This window comes from Theropithecus gelada, chromosome 7b (assembly GCF_003255815.1).
Source record: "Theropithecus gelada isolate Dixy chromosome 7b, Tgel_1.0, whole genome shotgun sequence".
Taxonomy (NCBI): Eukaryota; Metazoa; Chordata; class Mammalia; order Primates; family Cercopithecidae; genus Theropithecus; species Theropithecus gelada.
Genome location: NC_037675.1, coordinates 52832658 through 52858584, shown reverse-complemented (window position 1 = coordinate 52858584; position 25927 = coordinate 52832658). Strand labels below are relative to the sequence as shown.

General features: G+C 41.6%; 1 protein-coding gene across 1 annotated transcript in view; it reads right to left on the bottom strand.

The window, feature by feature from the left end:
* Positions 1–25439, bottom strand: part of FRMD6 (FERM domain containing 6) — a 247698-nt gene extending 222259 nt beyond the window's left edge. Inside the window, exon 1 of the mRNA XM_025391788.1 lies at positions 25120–25439. The gene's annotated coding sequence lies outside the window, so the exon portion shown is untranslated. The remainder of the gene's footprint in view (positions 1–25119) is intronic.
* Positions 25440–25927: the final 488 nt, after the last annotated feature.

Sequence of the window (25927 nt, the reverse complement as noted above, 5' to 3'; positions counted from 1 at the left end):
ACTTACAGTATGGAATGATTGGGTCATTATTAAAGTAGCTTTAGAACCGTTTCAAACAGAAGAAGATAGCATTTCAGTTTCTGATGTCCCTGAAAGCTGTGCAGTAGATTGTGAAAAAGAGGCAGGGATAGAATCCCAGAAAGGAATGGAAAGTTCACACTGTAAATGTGTAGCAGAGCTGGTAATGGTTCGGTCAACGCAAAACGTTGACGATAATCAATTACAGCAGGTGATATATCCTGAAACGTTAAAATTAGAAGAAAAAGGTCCAGAATTAGCAGAGCCATCAGAGTCTAAACCACGATGGCCAACTCCTCTTACAGCAGCTCAGATGCCTGTAACTTTACAACCTCAAATGCAGATTAAACAAGTAAAAACTCCAAAAGAAGATCAAATAGAAAAAGAAGAGTCTCTGTCATGGCAATGCCAATCCAAATACAGTGTCCACAATATCAGCCGGTAGAAAATAAGACCCAGCTGCCAGTAGCCTATCAATACTGGCCGCCAGCCGAACTTCAGTATCGGCTGCCCCTAGAAAATCCATATGGACAGCCAGGAATGTTTCCAGCGCCACAGGGCAGGGCGCCATATCCTCAGCCACCCACCATGAGACTTAATCCTACAGCACCGCCTAGTACACAGGGTAGTGCATTACATAAAATTATTGATGAGGCAAGAAAACAAGGATATATTGAAGCGTGGCAATTCCCAGTAATATTAGAATCAAGACCACCTGGAGAAGGGGCCCAAGAGGGAGAGCCTCCTGTAGCTGAAGCCAGATATGAGTCCTTTTCTATAAAAATACTAAAAGAAATGAAAGAGGGAGTAAAACAGTATGGACCCAACTCTCCTTACATGAGAACACTATTAGATTCCATTGCTCATGGACATAGACTCATTCCTTATGATTGGGAGATTCTGGCAAAATCATCACTCTCACCCGCTCAATTTTTACAATTTAAGACTTGGTGGATTGATGGGGCACAAGAACAGGTCCGAAGAAATAGGACTGCCAATCCTCCAATTAACATAGACGTAGATCAACTATTGGGAATAGGTCAAAACTGGAGCACTGCTAGCCAACAAGTAATAATGCCAAATGAGGCCATTGAGCAAATTAGGGCTATCTGCCTTAGGGCCTGGGAGAAAATCCAAGACCCAGGAACGGCCTGCCCCTCCTTTAATACAATAAGACAAGGCTCTAAAGAGCCCTACCCTGATTTTGTAGCAAGACTTCAAGAGGCTGCTCAAAAGTCAATTACCGATGAGAATGCCCGTAAGGTCATAGTGGAGTTGATGGCATATGAAAACGGCAATCCTGATTGTCAATCAGCCATTAAGCCATTAAAAGGAAGGGTCCCGGCAGGATCAGATGTAATCTCAGAGTTAAAGCCTGCGATGGAATTGGAGGAGATATGCATAAAGCTATGCTTATGGCTCAAGCAATCACAGGAGTTGCTTTAGGAGGACAAGTTAGAACATTTGGGGGAAAATGTTATAATTGTGGTCAAATTGGCCATCTAAAAAAGAATTGCCTAGTCTCAAATAAACAAAATGTAACTACTCAAGCTACTACAACAACAGGAATTCCTTATATTTCCCAAGGACAGGCCATAGTTGAAAGAACTAATAGAACCCTCAAAACTCAGTTATTTAAACAAAAAGAAGGGGGAGACAGTAAGGAGTGTACCACTCCTCAGATGCAACTTAATCTAGCACTCTACACTTTAAAATTTTTAAACATGTATAGAAATCAGACTACTACTTCTGCAGAACATCTTACTGGTAAAAAGAACAGCCCACATGAAGGAAAACTGATTTGGTGGAAAGACAACAAAAATAAGACATGGGAAACAGGGAAGGTGATAACCTGGGGAAGAGGTTTTGCTTGTATTTCACCAGGAGAAAATCAGCTTCCTGTTTGGATACCCACTAAACATTTGAAGTTCTGCACCTCCACGGAGACGGAAATACCGAAATCGACCACCATTGACTCACAAGATGAACAAAGTGGTGATATCAAGTGTAGATGTGCGGGAAGTCAGGGACCTTGAAGGGAGGGACCGGCTGAAGCCACAGCAGAAAAACATAAAATGTGAAGATTTCATGGACATTTATAAGTTCCCCAAATTAATACTTTTATAATTTTCTATGTCTGTCTTTACTTTAATCTCTTAATCCCATCATCTTCTTTGTAAACTGAGGAGGATATATGTCACCTCAGGACCCTGTGATGATTGCGTTAACTGCACAAATCGTTTGTAGAGCATGTGTGTTTGAACAATATGAAATCTGGGCATCTTGAAAAAAGAACAGGATAACAGCAATGTTCAGGGAACATGGGAGGTGACCTTGAACTGGCCGCCGGTGAGCCGGATGGAACAGAGCCATATTTCTCCTCTTTTTAAAAGCAAATAGGAGAAATATCACTAAATTCTTTTTCTCAGCAAGGAACATCCCTGAGAAAGAGAATGCGCTCTGGGGGTAGGCCTATGAACGACCCCCTTGGAAGCGTGCCGCCTTTTACGGTCGAAGCCGAAGGGATGAAATAAGCCCCGGTCTCCTGTAGTGCTCTCGGGCTTATTAGGACGAGAAAATTCCTGCCTAATAAATTTTGGTCAGACAGGTTGTCTGCTCTCAAACCCTGTTTCCTGATAAGATGTTTTCAATGACAGGGCGTGCCCAAAATTTCATTAGCAATTTTAATTTTAATATTTTAATTTTAACGCCATCCTGTGATCTCATCCTGCTTCCATTTGCTTTGTGATATTTTATTACCTTGTGAAGTATGTGATCTCTGTGTTGGTACCAGAAACTGAGGCAATTGCAGGAGTTGCTGATGGCCTCGCAAATCTTAACCCTGTCATTTCGGTTAAGACCATCTAAAGTACTACTGTTGTAAATTTCATATTAATCCTTGTGCGCCTATTCTGTCTGCTGTTAGTCGGCAGGTATACCCAACAGTTCCAAAGAGACAGCGACCATCGAGAACCAGTCATGATGACAATGGTTGTTTTGTTGAAAAGAAAAGGGGGAAATGTGGGGAAAAGAAATATCAGATTGTTACTGTGTCTATATAGAAAGAAGTAGACATAAGAGACTCCATTTTGTTCTGTATTTGAAATGCTGTTAATCTGTGACCCTACCCCCAACCTTGTCCTTGCAAGAGAATGTGCTGTGGTGACTCAAGGTTTAAAGGATTTTGGGCTGTGCAGGGTGTGCTTTGTTAAACAAGTGCCTGAAGGCAGTATGCTTGTGAAAAGTCATCACCATTCTCTTAATCTCAAGTACCCATGGACATGTACACTGCCAAAGGTCGCAGGGACCTCTGCCTCGGAAAGCTAGGTATTGTCCAAGGTTTCTCCCCATGTGATAGTCTGAAATATGGCCTCGTGGGAAGGGAAAGACCTGATCGTCCCCCAGCCGGACACCATGAAGGGTCTGTGCTCAGGAGGACTAGTACAAGAGGAAAGAAGGCCTCTTGGCAGTTGAGATAGAGAAAAGCATCTGTCTCCTGCCCGTCCCTGGGCAATGGAACATCTCGGTGTAAAACCCGATTGTATGTTCTGTTTACTGAGAAAGGAGAAAACCACCTTAGGGCGAAAGGTGGGACTTGCTAGGCAATGCTGCTCTTCATGCACTAAAAAGGTTTATGAAGATGTTTATATATGCGTATCAAAGCACAGCACTTTTCCTTAAACTTATGTCACAAAGATCTTCATTCATATGTCTTACTGCTGACCTTCTCCCTACGATGATCCTATTATCCTGCTACTTCCCTTTTTTGTAAGATGGTAAAGATAATTATCAATAAATACTAAGGGAACTCAGAGACCCGAGCTGGCATGGGTCCTCTGTATGCTGAGCACCGGTCCTCTGGGCCCACTTTTCCTTTCTCTATACTTTGTCTCTGTGTCTCATTTCTTTTCTCAAGTCTCTCGTTCCACCTAACGAGAAACACCCACAGGTGTGGAGGGGCAGGCCACCCCTTCATGAGAAACATCTACAAGTGAAGTCATGGGTCAGAACAAAAATCTGTAGTAATAAAATGTATTGGATTTCTTTTAGAAATTATTAGTAACAATCCAGGAAAAATAAGGAACCAAGTTCCTGAAGAAAAAAAAAGTCAGGGGATATTGAAAGTTAAAAAGAAAGAACCACACAAGGAAGGCATGAACACTTCTGTATTTAAAGCTGAGCATTCAGATGTGCTTTTATGGGCAGTGTCTTAGTTGACACTCTCGACCATCTGGTGTGTTAGTGCAAAGAAAATAAGTAGCCTGCCTCAGGTGGATGAGTTGGTAAACGGGTCCTTGGAGTCAGCAAAATGGACCTAATTCCTGGGTCTGCTACTCCCTCCTTGTATGACCATGCTCAAGTTACCTGCCTCTCAAAGCCTCTGCTTTCTCACAGAATTGCTGGAAGAATAAATGAGTTATTGTACACCGAATGCTCAGCTCAGAGCTGGGCTCATTGTAGGAGACACTCCATAAATATTAGTGCACATCACATGTCACAGCTGCCTCCCTCCATGGCAACAAGATGGATTAAAAATAAACAACATACAACTTTTCTGAATTTAGACATCCAACTGAAATGTTTTCCTCCAAAATGGCTGCCCTAGGGTGCTACGCCTGACGGGAAGATTGCCCTGTTTTCACAAAATAATCTTGGACCGCCTCCACTGGGATTGTCCTCAGGGCTTATTTAAAGTATGTACACATATGCGCCGGGCTGTGGCTCATGCCTGAAATCCCGTGGCTCATGCCTGAAATCCCAGCACTTTGGGAGGCCAAGGCGGGTGGATCAACTGAGACCAGGAGCTCCAGAGCAGCTTGGCCAACATGGCAAAACCCCGTCTCTACTAAAAATACAAAAATTAGCTGGGCGTGGTGGCAGGTGCCTGTAGTCCCAGCTACCCAAGAGGCTAAGGCAGAAGAATCACTTGAACCCAGGAGGCGGAGGTTGTAGTGAACCGAGATCGCACCACTGCACTCCAGCCTGGGTGACAGAGTGAGACTCCATCTCAGAATAAATACATAAATAAAGATATACACATTGTGCATTGTTACTGGTGGCAAACCTTTGTCCTTCTAGAGTGACTTTTGTTTTCATTTAGGATTTGTCATTTAGAGCCAAGTCTGATGAAGAAGAAATGTAACCAAGTGGGGACAAAATTAAAGTACTGAGATTGATTTTCTTGTGTGTGTTGTAAACCATCCCTCGGGGCAATTCCAAGTGAGGCCTTGTATAAACATTTTGAATGATGATGAACAGTGATGTTAAGGTATAACTTCTCGAACTCATGACTTGAAGGATATCTCTCACCTAAGCTTGACTTTTTCACCATGTTTTCTTTAAAACATATGAACCTCAGTCGTTCATAGTCATTCTTGATCTGTTGGACTCCATTGGATTTTGAGATAGGGAGTCTGGGAAGGAAAGAAACCGGAAAAGACCAGCGTTTGAAGAAAAGGGTAGGAAGAGAGGGAAAGGCCAAAAGTGAAAGGACAAGTCAAGGCAGAGAACATCAAATTAGCTTAGAAACATCACAGAGAAATCAAGCTTATAGGCAAGAGACTGTAATTATAGTTTGCTTTTTAAGACACAATTCATGTGACTATTTGTTTTGTGAAGAGAGGGGAGTGCTCAGGATGGGCCACAGTAAATTTTCCAGCTGGGCTAGAGCCTTATTTTTCTCCTTACTAAGAAAATGTGTTTAATAAAATGCCTTAGCCTTTTGAGAAACTGAACGAGTTTTAGGACATGTATTTTACGTTTCCTCCATATTTTGAACAATAGTTGACCACCTGTTCACGTCTTGCTCTTGTCTCCTCAAGGCTCCAGGACAAGCAGGGGCTTGAGTGTGAGGACTTGTGGGAAAGAAAGGAAACACACGGGGGCTCTCTTATGTGAATAACGTGATTAGCAGAAAGTATAAAAGAGGCTTCTTCCCCTGTTCACAAAGCAGATTTTCTTCAGAAGCTGGCAGAGCTCCCAGACAATTTGCTCTGGGGACAGACTCTGGCTAAATTGCTGCCAGTGCCGGCCTCTGGGGCCCTCTAGATTTATGAGTGTGGGCAGCCGAGAGGAGGGAGCACTCCAGGGGTGGGGGAAGGACATGGAGAGTAGCAACAGGCAGGGCCGGATGGGGTCACCCAGCGGGAGAGGTGGCTGTGAGCACGGGGCAGGCTGGGGGGTGCTCTCCATCTGCCTCACTGCCCGGGCCAAGGCCACTTTAGCAGCTGCAGGGAGGACTGAGGGGCTGAAGAGGGGAGTAGCAGGCTGCAGGGTCTGTGATGGAGCCTGAGTGGGCACACTCAGTAGCAGGGGGAGGCGCAGCAAAGGATGAGGGGGCTCCCACGATCAGGCAAGGGATCATGCCATTTCAAGCTGCACAGAGCATTTTGGAAGGCAGAGTGTCCCTGTTCTCCATCAGCAAGAAAATAGGGTGTCCTGCCTGGCCCAGAGGTGTGACCAAGCCATCCTCTGGGTTTGGGGAATGATCAGGAGGCAATTGTTGCTGCCACATTTGCTGACTCCTCACTCAGCATTGTCACCACTGCAATGCCCAGCCAAGCCCTTTCAGCTCCCCTGGGTTGTGTTTTCAACAAACACTCACTCTGGAGTACTTCTAGTGGAATTGGAAATCAGCAGGCACTCTATGAACTAAAACACATTAGTGGGGAAGGGAGAGGGGAAAGAGGAGGAGGTCCTCTGCTTCAGAAACTACTGCCAGCTTCCCCACTAGGTTTTATTTAGCTCAGCCAGACTGGAATTCCTGATACAGAGACTTTTAAAGATGATTTTGCCCTATAGTAGAATTTTGAAAAGATCTGTGGCCATGAATTATTCAGGTTTCTACCTAATTTAGCTCCTAGTGTCTTCCAGATATCCTCCAGTGGGTTCTGAGTTAGCTTGGATATTAACAGAAAAGGCATGGGACTCATGCCTTTTGGGGAATGATCTGGAAGCACATGTTGCTGCCACACTGCTGGATCCTCACTTAGCACTGTCACCACTGCAATGCTCAGCCTGTCCTCAACTCGGCTCCCTCTGGGTTGCGAGGACTCTGCTGCTTTTAGCGTCTGCACCAGCCAGGCTGCCCTGCAGCTGCTCTGACAATGGGAACCAGAAGTCAGCGTTAGCCAACCATAGCTAAGGCTGCTTTCTCTGCTCTTTCTCCTAATGGAAATAGCCTTATTGCAGTGTGTGTGTGTGTGTGTGTGTGTGTGTGTGTGTGTGTGTATGTGAGACTATACAACCAATTCTGATGATTTCAAAAATTCAGAAAATATAGAATGGTGTAAAGAAACCACCAACTGGGAATGAGCAAAATTAACATTATAATACACATTCCTCATGATTGTTTAATGTTAATATTTTTAAGTGAGATCGTAGTATATGCATATTTTTATAACCAGCTTTTTTCATTCTACAATATATCACAAAGGTTATCCTTCCATGTTAATAAATATAGATCCATATTATCACTTTTAATGACTGTTTAATAGTCTAAGGTAAAAATGTGCTGTGGTTTATTTAGTCAATTGCCTGTAGTTAGATGTTTCAGCTGTCACTAGGTTATTGTTGATATAAACAGGGATCTTTATATAAATATAATTAAATGCTGGTCAGATCATTCTCTTAAGGGGAATTCTTTAGCCTGGAAGGGCTGGGTCAAATCCTGTCATCTTTTTTAAGTGCCTGCTGTCAAAATTTCCCTCCACAGTCTCGATCAGGATACCAAGCATCCAGCAGCAAATGAAAATACCCATTTTCCTCCTTCACCCTCAACACTGGGCACTATGAGTCTTTTTAATCTCTTCCGGTCTGATGATTGTATATGGCATAGCTCATTTGCTGTTTTAACTTGATGTTCACTGTTTTCTCTTCTCCCTCTGGCACCTTCTGTAATCTCTTGGAGCCTCTTTTCATCAGCATCCTCTTCATTTAACAGTAAACATTAATTGAGCACTTCCTGTGTGCAGACACTTGTCAAACATTAGTGCTCCAACTATAGGAGTTGTACTGTATAAAATGTTCTGAGCACTGAGAGGGAGGCCTGGGGAAGCTAGAGAGAGCTTTTCAGAGAAGGCAATAATGATGCTAGATCTGATGGAATGGTGAGAGCTTTGCAGAGAAGGCTAGACCTGATGGAATGGTGAAGAGAGGAATAGAATAGGAAAAGGCCATTTCATGCAGAGGAAAGAGCATAAGAAATGTCACCAAAGCCTGTGTTCCAGTGGTGGACATGGTAGAGTGGCTAGACGGAGACAGGCTCTGTGTAGTGTACTACAGAGTTTAGACTTTGTTCTGTAGCTATGGCAGATTGTTACAGGAAAGGTTTTTGGAGGAGAATGGTGACCAGACTTGTGTTCAGACAGTTAATTTTCGCAGTGGTATGGAGGAGGAAATAAAGTAGACAGAGGGAGATGAAGGGAGAAAGGCCAATAAAAAGGCCATTTGCAATTGGCTGTGTGAAGAAACTGAGAGCCAGAAAGAAGCCACGGGCAGTGGGGGGTTAGAGCAGAGAAATGTATGAGATAAAACCTTTGGAAAGGGTGATTGAGTAGGGGGAAAATTCAAAAAGGCTTGGAGTAGAGAAAAGGTGTGAGTATGGGCAAAAAAGGAAGAAAGGATGGATTTAGGTTTAGGAATATGCTGCATTTAAGGTTCCTGTTGGACTCTAGATGGATCTATTGAAAGGGAAATTGTAAATATGGATTTGGGACTCTGGAGAGAATCTGGGACTGTGAATACAGATGTAGGAGTCACTGGTACTCAAAATTCACATACTGATTGCCAAAAGTTCTTCCCCTACCCCACTACCCCTCCATCTAAAAATGATACCCTGTTATTCTAGACAACCCCTTTGTCCTTGTCCCTGACCTGTGAGCCCTTTTCCCTTCTCTAGGAAGTGTCCAGTTTGTTTTACAATTAATGTAAAAATTTGATAAACAAGCAATCTATTTTTAGGTATAAATAATAAACATGTTTAAAAGGGTATTTGTTGGGAGGCTGAGGTGAGAGATTGCTTGAGGTCAGGAGTTTGAGACCAACCTAGGCAACACAATGAGACTCTGTTTCTAAAAAAGTTTTAAAATATATAAAGAGTATTTGTTAACACAAATAAATGATTCCTTAATAGTGTGACAAGTTTCTGGGGGAATATTCGGGGCACAGAAAGCCTGTCTAAGTTCTCTCTAGTCCTACCAACAATGCACCATCCAACCCTACCTCTGGATAGCGGATTCTGCTTCCCTACTGGAGATGTAAAAGCCACCCAAGGAACAATTCCTAGCTGGACAGTGAGCCTTAAGATAGCTCTTCACCTGAGATCTTCCCCAAGAGCCAGATGTAAGCCTACAAATTGAGGAGGGATAGGAGCATGGCGCTGTGCCATGTTGTTGGCTGACTGGCTTCTCCACTATGATGGGAAGAGCTCAACTGAAAGGACAGGCAGCTGCTGTCTAAATTTAAACAGAAACCCTGTAAAATAAACGAGCAACTGTAGCCCACTCTGTTCTTTGGGTGAGTGTGATGCCTCCATCACAGATTCATGCCTGCTGTGCCACAACACGAATTGTTCTGGAGCAGCCTGTGTGGTTGATAGTACCCATTTGCTTCTCCGGGCCCAGACAGAGCTGTGTTACCAGGTAGCAGTAGCAGGATCTGATTTAAACCATCAGAGAAAGAGGAACTGAAGAGGTCTAGTGAGAAAAGTAGACAGGATTAAAAGAAAAAGGAGCAATTTCTAGTCAGACCAGAATAAGGATTTCCTGGTCTGGAGATGAGCTGCTGTGTCAGCGACTGAAAAATGAAGTGGAGAGCTGTCCCTCACTCACAACTCCAGCCCAGCACAAAAAAACTACACACCTGTTCTATCAAAAAGCAACCAGACTGCTTCTTCAAGCGGGTGCCTGACACTGTTTCTCCTGACTAGGTAAGACCTCCCAACAGGGGTCTCTAGCCACCTCCTACAGATGCATTCAGGCTGGAAACAGGTCAGTACCCCCAGGATAGAGCTTCCAGAGGAAGGAACTGGCTGCCATCTTTGCTGTTTCACAGCCTTCACTGGTGACATCTCCAGGTATGGTAAAAACCAAGGCAACTAGGGTCTGGAGCAGACCCCAGCAAACCAGAGCAGCCCTATGGTAGAGTAGCCTGACTGTTAAAAGAAAAACAAACAGAAAGCTAGAAACCTAGCTAGACTAATAAAGAAGAATAAAATAAACACAATCAGAAATGGTAAGGGGGATATCACCACTGACCTCACAGAAATACAAACAACCATTAGAAGACACTACAAACATCTCTATGACATAAACTAGAAAATCTAGAGGAAATAGATACAATCCTGGACACGTACACCCTCCCAAGATTGAACCAGGAAGAAATTGAATCCCTGAATAGATGAATAATGATTTCTGAAATTGAGGTAGTAATAAAAAGTTTATCAACTCCCCCCCCAAAAAAAGCCCAAAACCAAACAGATTCACAGCTGAATTCTACCAAAGGTACAAAGAAGAGCTGGTACCATTTCTACTGAAACTATTCCAATAAATTGAAAAGGAGAAACTCCTCCCTAACTCATTCTATGTGGCCAGCATAATCTTGATAATAAAACCCAGCAGAGCTATGACAAAAAGAAAACTTCAGCCCAATATCCTTGATGAACATCAGTGAAAAAAATCCTCAATAAAATACTGGCAAACCAAATCAAGCAGCACATTAAAAAGCTTATCCACCACAATCAAGATGGCTTCATCCCCGGGATGCAAGTTTGGTTCAACATGTTCAAATCAATAAATGTGATTAGTTACATAAACAGATCTAAAGACAAAAGCACATGATTATCTCAATAGATGTCTATTTAGAATAGACACCTAACAGAAAAGGCATTTGATAAAATTCAACATCCCTTCAAGTTAAAAACTGTCAATAAACTAGGTATTGAAGGAACATACCTCAAAATAATAAGATCCATATATTACAAACCCACAGCCAATATCATACTGAAAGGGCAAAAGCTAGAAGCATTCCCCTTGAAAACCGGTACAAGACAAAAATGCCCTCTCTCACCACTCCTATGAATGGTATTCACTATGAATATTTTCCATATCTAGAAAACCCCATTGTCTCAGCCCAAAAGCTTCTTAAGCTGATAAGCAACTTCAGCAAAGTCTCAGGATACAAAATCAATGTGCAAAAATCGCTAGCATTCTTATATACCAATAATAGGTGAGCAGGGAGCCAAATCATGAATGAACTCCCATTCAGAACTACTACAAAGAGAATAAAATACCTAGGAATACAGCTAACAAGGGATGTGAAGGACCTCTTCAAGGAGAACTAAAACCATGGCTCAAAGAAATCAGAGAGGACACAAACAAATGGAAAAACATTCCATGCTCATGAATAGAAGAATCAAAATTGTAAAAATGGCCATACTGCCCAAAGTAATTTATAGATTCAATGTTATTCCCATTAAGCTACCATTGACATTCTTCACATAATTGAAAAAAATCTATTTAAAAATCATATGGAACCAAAAAAGAGCCTGAATACCCAAGACAATCATAAGCAAAAAGAACAAAACTGGACTCATCATGCTACCTGACTTCAAACTATACTACAAGGCTACAGTAACCAAAACAGCATGGTACTGGTACAAGAGCAGACACACAGACCAATGGAACAGAATAGAGAACTCAGAAATAAAACTACACACCTATAATCATATGATCTTCAACAAACCTAACAGAAACAAGCAATGGGAAAAAGACTCCCTATTTAATGAATGGTGCTGGGAAAGCTAGCTAGCCATATACACAAAATTGAAACTGGACTCCTTCCTTACACCATCTACAAAAATTAACTCAAGATGGATTAAAGACTTAAATGTAAAACCCAAAGCTATAAAAACTCTAGAAGAAAATCTAGGCAATACCATTCAGGACATAGACACAGGCAAAGATTTCATGACAAAAATGCCAAAAGCAATTGCAACTGCAGCAAAAATTGACAAATGGAATCTAATTAATCTAAAGAGCTTCTGTACAGCAAAATAAACTATCATCAGAGTGAACAGACAATCTACAGAATAGGAAAAAATTTTGCAATCTATCCACCTACCAAAGTCTAATATCCAGCTATTATAAGAAACTTAAAGTTACAAGAAAAAAACAACCCTATTAAAAAATGGGCAAAGGACATGAACAGACACTTCTCAAAAGAAGACATACATGTGGCCAACAAGTATATGAATAGAAGCTTAACATCACTGAGCATTTGAGAAATGCAAATCAGAACCACAATGAAATATCATCTCATGCCAGTCAGAACAGCTATTATTAAAAAGTCAAAAAACAACAGATGTTAGCAAGGTTGCAGATAAAAAGGAACACTTTTACATGGTTGGTGGAAGTGGAAATTAGTTCAACCATTGTAGAATATAGTGTTGTGATTCCTCAAAGACCTAGAGGCAGAAATACCATTTGACCCAGCAATCCCATTACTGGGTATATATCCAAAAGGATATATATCATTTTATTATAAAGATACATGCATGAACTGGTTCATTGTGGCACTATTCACAGTAGCAAAGGCATGGAATCACCCTATATGCCCATCAATTATCAATTGAATAAAGAAAATGTGGTACATATACACCATGGAATACTATGGAGCCATAAAAAGGAACAGAATCATGTCCTTTGCAGGGACCAGGATGGAGCTGAAAACCATTATCCTCAGCAAACTAACACAGAAACAGATAACCAAACACCGCATGTTCTCACTTACAAGTGGGAGCTGAATAATGAGAACACATGGTCACATGGTGGGGGAACAACACACACTGGGGCCTGTCGGGAGGGGGTGGTTGGGGGAGGGAGAGCATCAGGCAGAATAGCTCATGGATGCTGGGCTTAATACCTAGGTGATGGGATGATCTGTGCAGCAAACCACCATGGCACACATTTACCTATGCAACAAACCTGCACATCCTGCACAAGTACCTCTGAACTTAAAATAAAAGTTGAAGAAAAAAGAAAATGACATAACATCCCAAATGAGCCAGTAAGACAGGAGGAAACAGGGCATGGAGAGATTCTGAACTTCTGTTTCCAATTTCTTACTCAGTACACAGTACAATTCTAAGCCCAATTGTTAGAGTTTTGGAGTAGAGGAAATGATTTATGCTAGGAAGGAGGAACAGAGAAACTGAGCAGCAGCTTTCTTAATGCCAATCCACCCTGATAAGCTGGCAAGTTTCCCATAACTATTTATGGCAAAATCCCTGCAGTATCAAAGATCAAAACTGCTTCCTAATTTAGGCCAACATTTTTAAGATCGTTGACACTTGCCATAGAAATTAACTTAGAAACAACTCACTGTACTGCTCACCGTATGGGCTTCCAACTCAAGATACTTAAGCCACATGTGACTCACACTCATTATATGTACGTGTGTGTATATATATATACACACATATATATAAAAATATATATTTATATATATTCACATATATATAATCTTCTATGGCCATATATATATAATCTTCTATATATATTATATACATATATAATCTTCTATATATATTATATACATACATATATATATAAAATCTTCTGTGGCCTTCAGGTTTCTTTAACTTCCTAAATCTTCTTCTGTTAACTGAAGACACATGAACGATTCAGGTGTGTCCACACATACAAAAACTAATCTAAAAATGAGTGAGTAGCACAGATCTTGCTTCACTCAAAACTTTCTCTTTACATAAACGTTATCTTTTTCTATCCTTTCTTTCTCTCTCTCTCTCTCCTTCCTTCCTTCCTTCCTTCCTTCCTTCCTTCCTTCCTTCCTTCCTTCCTTCCTTCCTTCCTTCCTTCCTCCCTCCCTCCCTCCCTCCCTCCCTCCCTCTCTCTCTCTTTCTTTCTTTTTCTTTCTTTCTTTCTTTCTTTTCAGAGAGAGTCTCACTCTGTTACCCAGGCTGGAGTGCTGTGTCACCCAGGTTACAGCACGATCTTGGCTCACTGCAACCTCCACCTCCTGGGTTCCAGTGATTCTCCTGCCTCAGCCTCCTGAGTAGCTGGGATTACAGACACGCACTACCACACTCAGCTAATTTTTGTATTTTTAGTAGAGACAGGGTTTCACCATGTTGGCCAAGCTGGTCTCAAACTACTGACCTCATGGTCCACCTGCTTTGGCCCCTCAAAGTTCTGGGAGTACAGGTGTGAGCCACTGCGCCCGGCCCACATACACACTATCTTTATACTACTTCCACATTCGTTTACATCTATAATATTTTCCCCCATCATCTCCCAAAATATGTAACTGCCAAAACCCTTTAAAATGCAGCTCCAGCAACATTCAGGCAGACTTTAAAAGACTCAATTGTGAATGTGAGCTGCTTCTTTTTGTCACCCTGCATGCAAACTTGGCACCTTCACAATATCGTAAGACTTGATGTAGCAGGAGGTAAACTGTGTGTTCTCCACTAGGTTAGCAGGAGCCCTGCCGAGGTCTTCCAAGACACGGCACACTCTCTAGCCAGGGCCACCAAGCCATTATTTCCATAACACATGAGAATATTTTCAATTTAACAAGCTCAGTTCAGATATGAGAATCAAATGAGATAAATTAAGAAAAAAAATACCTCCCTACCCATGTGTCGAATTGGGAAACCAAGTGACCAAAAGAAATTTGGGTCCTAGAAAAGTTTATACAGATCACCCAAGGACCAAATACCTGAAAAGAATATACGCAGTATCAGACTGTTGCTCTGATTTCTGCTATACCCCACACTTTGCTTTTCTCTGATTTCATGGTCTCTCTGCCTTCCCTGTATGTAGACAGCTGTGGGACTGTCTAGATTAGAAACATGGACCTCAGAGCTGGGCTGACTGGGGTGTGACCTTGGGCTGTTATCTAGTTTCTCTGTGCTTCATTTCCACATCCGTAAAACAGACTGCTTTAAGGATTAAATAAGTTAATATAGTTGAAGCTTTTATACAATGTCTCACACTTAACACAAAAGTTCTGAATAAATGTTAGCCAATTTCCTTTAAATAGGAAATCTGACATTCTATCAAAACCATAGAAGTTTTAGGATAAAATATAGCAAAGAAAACTGGGCCATTCATATCTCAATTACTCTTTCTCTGCTTTCTCTTGTATATTAATGAGTGGCCAGGTGACAACTTTGAACAGAGAAAAACTACAGGCTCAGCTATCATTGCTGAGAGTCAACATCTCTGCTAAAGGAGGGCAAGGTTCATCTCTGGAAGGAAAAGAGCATCAAGAAACACGTGTTTATTGAACATTATCTACTGCAAGGGATCATGTGAGGTCTTTATGTGTGAGAACTAACTGTATTGAAAACTGCAGAGGAATTCCAAGTTATACCTCTGCCAGGAAACCTGTCCCATCTGCTCAACTCTGTTTCTTGTTAGATTGAGTAAGCATGGGTGGAATCTTTCCAAATTAAAGTAAAAGCAACATTGGAACCAAATTCAGTCACTGTTTGTGGGATGTTGGGCAAATTGCAGAGCAGTAGGACTGGGTTACAAAGTGCTTTAGATACAAATATCTTATGTAATACATAAAATACCTATGAGATCGAGTGGTAGATTTTACATTAATTATTCCCCAACTCATCATGCCTCCCAGGATCCATGCCCTAGTGTAGTTTCCTCCCACGCGATGCTGGGTTTGGTCACATGGTTGGAATCAGTAGATATGACCATGTTTAGAAGCTCGATAAATGCTTGCCTGTTGAAGCTTGTACTGTACTCTCAGAACACTGCCACCACCACATGAGAAAGTCTAGCCTCCTGAAGGATGAAAGAGCAGATGGACAGAGAGAGGCCCAGCTGTCCCAGCTGAGCCCAGGCCCCAGTTGATCTTCCAGCTGAAGGCAGCCACGTGCATAAGCCCAGGTAATACCAGTAGTAATTAAACTAGACAGACAACCCATGGAATAATGAAAAATTACAAATTATTGTTTTAAGTCACTAAGCATTGGAATCACTTGTGACTGTGCAATGAATAAAAAACAAAAATTGGTGAGTGGAGTGCTGCCACAAAACAAAAATTAAAATATGTGGCACTGGCTTTGGGACCACATGGTGGGCAGAGGCTGGAAGAGAAGAGAGGAAATTACATTTGGAGTCTGGAAAAAGGGCAACCCGTATTTTTGAAACAATCAGCAAAATAATTTCCTGTGGTAACTTGTAAGGCAAACACCGTACCTGATAAACTTATGGGTCTGGCTAATGCAATTTCTACACAAAATGCTAAAACAGAGGTTTTTTGTTTTTTGTTTTTTTCTTTTTTTTTTTTTTTTTTTAACACTGCCTGATAAGGTATAGCAGAAAGAAGGATGAGTTAAAGAAGGAATCATTTAGTTTGCAAGCAGAACATAGAGGAAATGAGCAGGTCCCAGGACTTGCTGGATTGGAATGTAAGACTGTTCCTCATTTCCATTTTCTCCAGCTGGCAAAGGATTCTCAAAGTAAGAAATGGTTTCAGGGTAAAGATTAATCTAGAGTGTGCCTATAAAATCCTGTATTAAGGCCTCTAAAGGACTTTAGGAAGTTCTAAGTAGACTCTCAACTGGATGAAAGGGCTTCTAAGATTCGTAGAAGCCTCATCCCAAAATATCTCTGGGTAATATAGAGCTGGGCTGCCCAGGATGGTAACCACTAGTGATGTGTAGCTATTGGGCACTTGAAATATGGCTAGTCCAAATTGGATGTATTCTAAGTGTAAAATACATGCGGGGTTTCAAATGTAATATGGAAAAGTTTAAAAATCTTAATTTTTATATAGATTACACGTTGAAATGACAACATTTTAGATACACTGGATCTAATAAAATATTATAATTTCATCTGTTTCTTCTTACTCTTTTAAAATAGGTGGCTATTATAATTTCAGAAAACCACGTATATGACCCACACATGTGGCTTGCATTATATTTCTGTTGTAACTTTACTGTGGAGAGAGCATTTGTAGAGAGAGGCCCGTCCCAGAAAGAATTATGGATACAGATTTTGTCTAATAGAGAGAATAATAATATGATACATGGAAAACCCACAAAGTTTTTAAAGGATTTGTATCACATCGAAGAACAGTTTTATATGAATAACAGTTTAGATGATAAGAGACCTCTGGGCTCCCAACTTTCTATAAGCAAGAAACAGGCTGAGAAGGATACTTGGCTGCAAACATAGGTCATTACTTAAAAAAAAAAAAGTTATTTCAGAAGATGGAATCAAGAACCCAGAGGGTTGAGTCAAGAATAGAGCCATATTCTAATCAAGGAATTCTGCCTGCTTGAGTGGAGGAATCTGAAAATATGTGCCCAGATACATATGTCAGAATTACTATGGTCCAATTACTGCTATTGCCTCCCATTACCCTCCTTTTTGAATGAGGATATCTATTAAGGTTACCATGTCCCTGTTTCAACATTGTATGGTGGGTTTATAGTTTAATTTGTAAGCGTAATTTAGAGGAAACAAACAGGGGCCAGGATATGCTATGTTGGAAGGCAAATCTCATTGCTGGATGAAGAGAAACTACATGTGAGAAATTTGATGTCTGGACCAGATGGCAGATCATAAAATCATGGACTTTGAACCTGACACAATCATTAGATGAGACTTTAAGTGTCTTGGAGGGATGAGTACATTTTGCATATGGGAAGAATGCAAATAATTATTTCCAGATGGTAGACTTGTGGATTATAAGTGACCAAAAACTATTTGCAAATCTTCTCATTAAGAGGCAGAGTTTATTCCCCCATCTCTTAATCTAAGCTAACCTGTTTTACCCAATAGAATGTGGCAGAAGTAATGCTGTGCAACTTCCAAGCCCAGATCCGAAGAGGCTTCGCAGCTTTTACTGTTATCCTCTTGGTACCCTGAGAACATTGCACTGTGCTAAAGCCTGTAAGAAAACCACAGGAGTTAGAGTCCCAGCTATTCCAACCATCTCTATCTGAGGCCCCAGACATGGGAGTGACACCCTCTTAAATCTGTAGCTGACTGTAGTCACATGAGGTAAAGGAAGATGACAGCATGAGAGCTACTTAATTAACCCAAAGAAGTGTGAGAAACAAGAAATCATTGTTGTTTTCGGCCACTATGTTTTGGGGTGCTTTGTTCCACAGCAATAGATAACTGATATAATCTATTCAGTTGAACAAGGAGCTAGTTGAGCAGATGGTACAGGTTTTCTGGTAAAGATGTGGTTTGAGATTCTGCTGCAGTTGGAACACTGTCACCACCATGCTCTTCATGACGTGGACCTCTCCACAGTGCTGCTTTCAACTTGCAGCTGACTTCCTCCAGAGTGAGTGATCCAAGAGTGTGAGAGAAGAATGAGTGACCAAGATGGAAGCTGCTACATCTTCCACATGTAATACAGGAGTAAAATATCATCACTTATCTTGTATTCCAGTCACACAGACCAACCCTTATAGAATGTGGGTAGGGACAACACAGGTTACTAATATCAGGAGGCAGTCATCATTAGGGGCTATCTTGGAGGCTGGCAACCACCTAAACCAATAAATAAATATAGTTCACATCTTGGTCTTTATTTCAAGAACCCCAAGGGGTTAATTTTCCCATATCATCCATTACACCTCTGTTTATCATGCTTCTTCACCTAGTTTTCTTTCCTTCTCAATTCATCCCATTCATTTCCTCCACCTCTCCAATTCCTTTAGGCCACGGAACATGGCATTTAACGTCTTCTTATCCTGACTGGAGGAATTGCTGCTGTTAGTTGGCTCAGTGTCAGTCCTCAGTTAGAAGGCTCAGTGATAGGGAGAAAGACACTCTAAGATCGGTGCACCCAAACCTTTCGGAGGGAGAACTATAAACGAATTCAACTTGATAAAGAACAGGGCAGCCTAGGATTGTAGGGAAACAATACTTGTATTTGTTGCTGGATTCTGAGGAAATCAGTCTGGCAATCCGCCAGAAGAGCTATGAAATTTGTCATTCTATTTGACTCAGTGATTTCTTCTTTGGAGGCCATATGCCCCTGCTATGGTCTGAACTTTTGTGTTTTCCTAAAATAGACCCTTAAAGGTGATTCTAGTGAGGACTCAGAAAGAAAAGAGAAAAGCTGTAGAGAATGCCTTAATATTTTTACAGACTATATAAGTGGGGTTGTTGTGAACAGAATATTGGTGAAAATATGGATATGAAAGGCCATTCTGATGAGATCTCAGAGGGAAACAAGAAACATGTTATTAAACAACGGAATAAAGGTGATCCTTGTTACAAAGTAACAAATAACTTAGTTGAATTGTGTCTTTGTCTTAGTGTTTTGTGGAAGGAAAAACTTGTGAGCAGTGAAATTGGATATCTGGCTGAGAAAAATTCTAAGTCAAGTGTTGAAGGTATGGTTTGGCTTCTCCTGGCTGACTATACTAAAATGTGAGAAGAGAGAAATGATGTAAAGATGAAATTGTTAATCCAGATGGAAGGAGAGCTGAAAGATTTAGGAAATTCTCAGCTTATCCATATTGTAAAGAATGAGAAAGTATATTTGGGAGAAAACATCAAGAGTGTGGCCAAATGACAATGATAGTTGACAAGGAAATTAGTCAACTATCTAAACAGAAACCAGGACCTATTGTCCAAGACAATGGAAAAATGGCTGTGAAGGAAATTCAGAAAATATTAGGGCTGCCACCTTCATCATGGGCCCAAGTGCAAAAGGCCCATCAAGCACTGGGTTATCATAGATTACCATTAGGGTACCAAAAATCAATGCAGAGTGGAGCCATGGGGGTGAGGCTGCCCCCATGACCCTAGATAGACGTTGCCACAGGTGTGCATTTCAGCCCCGAAGAGCCACAAGCACACAACTCTGAACCATGGCAGCTGTGGTATGGGCTTTGCCCAACAAATCTGTGAGGGCAGAACCACCACTCCAATGGATCCAGAAGGCAGAGTCTCTGCCCCAGTGTGCCTGGAGGGCACAGTATCAAGCCAAAGACTGTTTTTGAGTTTTAAGGTTTTAGACTTGCTCAGAACCAGTTACTCCTTTCTTCTTCCCTATTTTTCCTTTTTGGAATGGGAATGTACATTCTATGCCTATTCTACCACTGTATCATAGAAGCATATAACACGTTTGGTTTCACAGATTCGTAGCTAGCGAGTAATTTGCCTCAGAGTGGATCATATCTTGAATCTCATCTATATCTAATTTAGATGCTATTTGGATGAGACCTTGGACCCTAGACTTTTGAGTTGATGCTGAAATAAGTTAAGACTCTTGGCGCTATTGGGATGAAATGAACGTATTTTGCATGAAAGAAGAGCATGAATTTTGGGGGACTGGGACAGAATAATATTGTCTGCATGTTTGTGTACCCCAAGAATTTATAGGTTGAAATCCTTATGAATCCACATAATTGGGATTAGTGCCCTTATTTAAAAAGAACCCCCACTAGCTAGCACCTTCCACCAGTTAGAGTAAGACAATGGTTATCTGTGAGGAAGCAGACCCTCACCAGACACCACATTGGCTGGCACCTTGTTCTTGGACTTTCCAGCCTCTAAAACTGTGAGAAATAAATTTCTATTGTTTATAAGCCACCCAAATTTATGGCATTTTGTTATAGCAGCCTGAACAGACTGACATGTCCGAAAGAAAAGCCCAAAGGAAAAAGTTAAAAAGTTGCATTCATTGGACCATCTCAAATGCTCAATAATAAGGAATTGGCCTGAGTAATAGGATAGAAAACTATGTTCATATAGTAAATGACAAGTATGTTATTTCATTGACATTTGCCCATGTATTAGTTCTCACACTGCTAATAAAGACGTACCTGAGACTGGGTAACTTATAAAGGAAACAGGTTTAATTGACTCACAGTTCCACATGGCTGGGGACGCCTCACAATCATGGTAGAAGGCAAAGCAGGAGCAAATCACATCTTGCATGGCAGCAGGGAAGAGAGAGAGCACGTGCAGGGGAACTCCCCTTTATAAAACCATCAGCTCTCGTGAGACTCATTCACTATCACGAGAACAGCACAGGAAAGACCTACCCTCATGATTCAATTACCTCCCACTGAGTCCCTCCCACGACATGTATTATGGGAATTATGGGAGCTACAATTCGAGATTTGGGTGGGGACACAACCAAACCATATCAGCCTGTGGCTATGAAATAAAATTATGTTAGAAATAAAGTAGAACAAAGTAGTAAACACATATTGCTAAGATCAAGGTTTTGAAAAATCTAAAGTGATACAAATAGATGATTGCTGATCAGGATCTGGGAGATTAAATTTTTTCACGTAAACACCATTTTCCCAGGAAGTCAGGTGTCTTTGACATGAGGAGGAAACTTTTTAAAGCCATAATAGGAAGTGGTTTTAAATAAACACAGCAGCACCTTCTGAGTCTCAGTTTCCCCATCTGCTGAATCAGTGTCATGTACCTATATCCCAGGATTGTGAAGATGAAATGAGATGAACCATCTGAGCACACCCTGTCCACTGGGAAGGAGTTTATAATCAAGGCGCCATAGTGGAGGCAGCATGGAATAAGGGAAACAACTTGAACTTCAAATTATGACCCCCATTTACATGCTGCCTCCATCACACCTAGTACTGAACTTTTACTGAAACTTGGTATCTTCAACTGTAAAATGGGTCTTTCTACTTTGCCAGGCTCTGTCATGATTAAATGATGTATCACATATAAAGAGTAAAACACTGGGTACACAGTACCTGCTCAATTAATATTAGTCTTCTCCCTTTTTGTTGTTTCAAATCTGCAATCTTTTTCATTCTCTTTTTAAAAAAATTCAAAACGAGAGAAATCCTTTGAAAATGAAAATAAGCAACTTCAGACCAAATATCAAAGAAGGTGATACCTGACTGATTCATTACCAAGTTATACAATAAAAATAGTTTCTAAGATGTTTAAGGGGATAGGTCTCGGTGTGCCGCTCAAGTTAACCAGACTCATCCAATGGTCTTGGTGTTAAGGAGGCTGACCTTGGCCCTCCTCTGGCATCCCTAGTCTTGTGAGACAAGACCCGCATTACTGAAGATTTGCCTGTAGATTACACACACGAACAGGTTCGAGTTGTGACAGTTGTGACAGCTTGGGAATGAGCTATCACATGACTAGTTAATTGTGGGGTCACAGACAAACAGGTTAGAGATTTCCCAAACTCTACCTGAGAGTAGTTTCAAACAGGTATTAGGAATTCGTCCCAAAACGAGAACTCTTGGTTCTAGGTAGGTTCTGGGGAATATATTAGCTGAAAGTCAAGGAAAGGAAAAGAGCGAGTGTGGACACTTCCTGACTCCTCTTAAAGCAGGAGTCTGTCTCCGGAAACAGCAGCACAGTGGAAGTCAAACATATGCTCCTGCGGAGTTAAAGTCAGCCCTGAATAGCAAGGAAAGAACAGGATACACAGTCCTTGTTTGTAAACAAAGACCAAGATAGATGTCAGCTGCCAGACCTCAAAGGGAGGCACGACAGGCCACTTGGAGAGAGAAGTCACAGGCAGCAGAGGAAGTCCTTTGGTCTCCCTGGTGGTCTCCAGCAGACCCTTCCAGAGGCTCCATGGAAGAGCAAGGGAGCTAAGAGGGCCAGAAGGGATTCTGCCTAAGTGCCCACCTCACAGGGCTGTACTGTCTTCTCCTGGCCAACTTTCAAGATCAATTTGATTTTCACTCTCATCACAGGCTGTGGTCGAATGCTTTGGAGTCAGGCACTTAGATTTGAATCCCCCAGCAGCAAAGAAAAGTCTAAGCATCCATTTTGGGTTTTTGTTTGTTTATTTGTTTTTTGTTTGTTTGTTTGTTTCTGTAAAATGGGGATACCAGTAGTCCTTACCTCATAGGGTTGCTGTAAATAATAAATTAGATCAGGTATGTAAAGCCTTTAGCACAGTACCTGGCACATAAGCTGGCGCTTAGCAAATGCTGGGTGCTGTTATTGCTATTGGGTGCTGATTTCTTCCTCTGCTGTGTCATTTCCTCCTGGGTAGCATTTCTCACCAGAACTAGGAGACATGAGGAGCTAAGGGACCATCAATGACAAACTCAGACATTTTCCAGAGTGGGGAATGATGTTATTTATAGCAACCAAGAGAAGCAGCTGTAAGGAAGCAGTGAAAAGGAAGCGCATGTGCTGGTAACGAGGTGACCTTTACATCTATCAACCTTGCCTCTGGGCCTGCCTCAGTCCAGCTAAGCAGTCAGCCTCTTAGGGCAGGTGAGGGTCCCATGCTAACATGCAAGGAGGTTCAAGAATGTTTGTTGAGAGCCTAGGGCATTCAGATTGATGCAAAAGAGAAAAGAAGATTCCCTTGGAGACACCCAGGGAAGAGTCTTCCAAAGGGGAAGGGGCTCCACCCACCCCACTCCCCATTCAACTTCATTCCCAGGGTTTTGGGGAGAGGGCAGGGCAGAGAAGGTATTTGGCCCCTGCCTTAGAGCCTGCCCTTAGTCAAGAACCACAGCCCGTGCCCAGGGAACTCAGGGATCACAAACAAGATCCAAATCTAATAGCAGTGCTCTCACTATTCTTGACCTTGGAGAAATGGATCTTAAGGAAGCTTGAGCCCAATACGGAGAGGAACACAGTATTTATTTTCAACAGGGTGTCATTCCCACGTATATATAGACAATATATATTTTTATAGCAGGTCAGTACACAAGCCACCTTAGGAGTTCTGCTATGGTAAATGCACTAAAACTCTGCAGTTGTCTTTTTGTTGGCAACACTAATAAGAGGTAGGTAAAGGTTATAAAGAAGAAATTTTGTATTTTATACACACACACACACACACACACACACACACACACACACTATACACACATATATAGTCCAGGACCTAGCACTGTGCCCCACATACTACACACACATGTATAGTCCAGGACCTAGTGCTGTGCCTCACACACTATACATACATATACAGCCAGAACCTAGCACTGTGCCGAAAACACAGAAGGTGGTGATTAATGTTTCCAGAACAAGTGGTTACAGAGATGCATTTTAAAATGACCCAGCATCTGTCTGTAAGCCAGTATATGAGAGTTTCTCCTCTCTCCCTCCCTCATATTCTATCTCTCTCTGTGTCATAAATACACATGCAGAAACACAGACACACACTCACAATGGCAAACAACAGATAGCCTCAGTATTTGGCCATCTTAACAGTAATGCAATGACACAGTTCATAAGAAGCTTCTCTAAGAATTGATTGCCTGGTTGCTGACTCACAAACTTAGTTTGCTTTTAAAAAGTAGACCTAGAAATTCTCATAAAACTCCACTTTGTTCTTTTCCATATTCCCTTTATCACTTCCTTCTGTCACACATGCATCATATTTTACTTTTACAACACTTGGGATCTGGTTATGACAAACTCTGTAACAGCTCGTTGTATTCATTTTACAGTTTCTTGTCTAGTTTTGCTAAGTTATACCCCTCATAAAAGAAGTGCAGGAACCCAAAATATGTAAATGTCTCCTTTTCCAACCCAGAGGGTAAGCATGTAACTGATACTAATGTAACTGACACCTACTTAATGTTTCCCAGACTCTTAATAACTGCCTTTTAAAAAACTTATGATGGTGTCTTACAAGAAGTCATTGTTGGGCTCTTGAAACATTTAGAATAAAACGGTGCATCAAAGGGGCCTGTCTTCTGGTCAGGTTTTCAGCTGTGTTTTTGCGAGTGTTCTTAACAAAGGCAAGTGTGTGTCTGGAGTACAGGACACATGTACATAAACACACACGCTATAAGCAAAAGTACAGAAAGCACAGGCACCGTCAAGTCATGAAGACGTGAGTTTCTTCCTAGCCCTGACAGCAGTGGCTGTTACATTGGACAACCCAACATATCCCCTTCCCTAAAGAATAAATCATGAGACAGATCAGCTTCAGCAGCAGAACCAGCTCTCGGCAGTTTGGGCTGGTTTGCAGACAAATCAAATTATTTAAACCTGTGCCCATTGTACTGGATTCTACTGTGCCCATTGTACTGGAATTTAACATTAAATTTGTCTTCAGATTATATTTCATAAAAAAGGGTAAGAAGAAACATTTTTTTCCTACCTGCTGCTGGCGCCACCAGGAGCCAGGCTGCTGCTCTCAGAATGGGGCAGTCTCCAGGCGTTAATCTTCAGCTCCTGCTCCTGGAACCAGAATTGTCGAAACAAAATTTTCAGTTGCTGTGAGTAAGCAGGCTGTTTACTTCCAGCCCCTTCTTTCCCATTCCCATGGCTTTTTGAGTGCCAGAGTGGGGTGCTCAAGGAAGAATGTTTGGAGAGAAAGGGATTGAGATTGGGAGAAAGGGCAGGAGAAAACAGTGTTAGTTCACCCAACACCCTTCCTTCAAGGAGGAAAGCCCTCTTTCTCCAAGTTTAATTTCTCATAGAAGATCTGCCACTGCATTACTCATGTAATTGCTACATTGCCCCTTCACAAACAGCAGACATAACTTTTTGGGCGAGCCTCCAGATTTCTGATGCGTGCCCGTACCTGTCTGCAGAGATATTGCTGTGCCTGGGAAAATTGGGAGGGCAACATACCCACCCAAAGGGAGGACCCAGTCTAGATTATTAATCAAGTTCTCGGGATAAAATATACCACAAAAAATTCAGAGGCTGGTGTGAGCTTCTCCATCCATAGGGCATCCACCTCACTCATGGGATCACTGGTTAGGGATCGAACTTCGTTCAAACAGATCAGCAGCTACACTTTGTCAAGCTTTGACTTGTCTCCCCAAAGAGGAAAGGAGTAGCAAGGATTACTATCACAGAAAGAATGTGGTTTTCTTACTCCAGGCAGTCAATGTAGGAGCGTCAAAGATGACAGATGTGCAATTAGAGTTCCTTTAAATTCAATACTATGAAATACAGTA